The sequence below is a fragment of the Octodon degus genome, unplaced genomic scaffold (assembly GCF_000260255.1).
Source record: "Octodon degus isolate 3935 unplaced genomic scaffold, OctDeg1.0 scaffold00034, whole genome shotgun sequence".
Lineage (NCBI taxonomy): Eukaryota > Metazoa > Chordata > Mammalia > Rodentia > Octodontidae > Octodon > Octodon degus.
The window spans coordinates 7,502,400-7,504,578 of record NW_004524610.1 but is presented as its reverse complement, the minus strand read 5'-3'; the positions used below and the strand labels follow the sequence as shown (position 1 = coordinate 7,504,578).

Below are 2,179 nucleotides of genomic sequence, written 5' to 3'. Positions count from 1 at the left end.
GGTCTCTAGTTGCATCTGTTTACCTATAAAAATCTTTTTTTCTTTTTTACATTTTAAGGAAGGGTCTACAGGGTGTTCACGGACTCACTACTAGATCAGATTCATAGTGATCCACTGTTTACAGCCTCCCAAGAGCTCGGATTATAGGTGTGAGCCACCATGCCCAGTGTCAATCGCTGTGGGGGTGGGGTGGGGCCAGCACAGCAGGGCCATAAAAATCTTGAGAATTTATCTTTTTTTTTTTTTTTTTTAAATAGATGAGTAATACTCCATTGTGTAAAAATACCACATTTTCCCCATTCCTCAGTTGATGGGTATTTGGGTCAGTTCCAAGATTTAGCTATGACAAATTGTGCTGATATAAACATGGGTGCACATATATCGCTGTGGGATGATGTTTTCAGTTTTTCTGAACAAATACCCAGGAGGGGAAAGCTTGGGTTGAACAGGAGCTCTAATCCTGGTTCTCCAAGGACTCTCTGCACCGGTTTCTGTAGTAGTTGTGCCCATCTCCACTCCCACCAACAGTGCAGAAGGCTTCCACTTTCCCCATAGTCTTGACAGAGTTGATTTTTGATAGAATTCTTTTTTTTTAAGCAAAATACAGTATTTATTTCTATAATATTTTATAAATGGAATTTTCTTGGACTTATATCCACTTCCTGGGGCTTATGGACCCATTCATATTCTCCATATTAGAACCAAAGATTCCTTTCTGAAGAGATCTTAATTTTAAGGTAAAATGTGGTCCAAGTTCTTGAATTCCCACTTTCTTTTCACTTTTGAATATGTATTTATGAGATCTGAATAAAATGTAATCCCTCTGATTGTAGAACATGGCAACCTGTCTTCCAATAAATTGAAGATTATGGGGAAAAAGAGAAGCAAATTTATGTCCAATTGAATGACCTAATCTTGTTGTAAAATTATTCAAGATTATTTCAGGTACATGTTGTGCTGGGTCCTTGGCCCTTAATTTCTTTTTGAAGACGAACACTGCTCATGCGCAGTTGGACCATTTGGCAAGTGACTCAAAATACGTTCATTCAGTGTTTTACAATCTTCATTAATTACAATTAGATTGGTGAAATCTCTTGAGATGCACTGTGGAATAATTTTTTTTCAGAGTCAGTCCTCTTCTTTACTAGCCGTGTGATTTGGGCATAACTGTTGAGAGCGCCGGGCAGAGTCTTACCATTCTCCCATAGGGTCTATCTGATGTGATGAGAATCCTGGGAGAAGTCTCTCTGTTGAAGTAAGGAGCAAACTCATCTGCAGCTTCATCATAAACAACCCCTTCATCATTAGGGTCTACTGTAGTTTCGTCATAGACTCGTTGGTTGTCAATAATCTTGGTTATTGGTTTTGGTGGAGCCTTCTCACAGAGAGCTTCTCTCTCTTCTTTAAATTTTTTCTTAGCAGTCAACTTTTCCTTCCTCTGCTGCTGTTTCCACCGCGTGAACAGTAAGCATCGCTGCTGCTTGTTCTTAATTTTTGAAATGCTGAAGCCTCGGAGTAAGGCAGTCCCCTTTGGGGGCTGGACCCCACCTTCCGTTGCTTGGTCCCTGGCGACTGTAGCCCCTTCAGGTCTGCTACAGCGGCTTTCCCTTTCCAGCCTTTCTTCCCTCCGCCGTCACTCTTTTCCCCGGCTTTCCCCATATTGCTTGCTCTTGATTGAATGCTTGATGATAACTATTCTTTCTCTGGTGAGAAGGATTCTTAGTGTTGTTTTCATTTGCATTTTTTGAATGAGCAATGATGTTGAACATTTTTCATATATTTATTTGTCACATGTATTTCTTTATCTGAAAAGTGTATATTCATCTCAGATGCCCATTTTTTATTGGATCTTTGAATTTTGGGGTGGGATTTTAAAACATTCTTTATATGTTCTGGATAGAAGTCCTTTGTCTGAGGGACATTTTTTCCCCAACTTTGTGAGTTTTCTTTTTACTTTGTTGGTGATTCCTTTTGATGTGCAGAAATTTTTCAAAAAGACAAGATCCCAATTGTTGTTTCTTTGGAGTATTTCCCGTGCAGTTTGGTTTTTGTTCATGAACTTTTTACCAACCCCCGTGTCTTCAAGATTTCTAGCTACTTTCTCCACCAGTAGATTTAATGTTTCTGCTTAAATATTTAGTTCCTTGATCCATTTTGACTTTAGTTTAGGTCGTGGTGA

The 2,179-nt window shown here is 39.1% G+C and overlaps 1 pseudogene; it reads right to left on the bottom strand.

Moving 5' to 3' along the window:
• Window positions 1-626: 626 nt before the first annotated feature.
• LOC101568385 lies at window positions 627-1,659 on the bottom strand (annotated as a pseudogene).
• Between the last annotated feature and the right edge of the window lie 520 nt (window positions 1,660-2,179).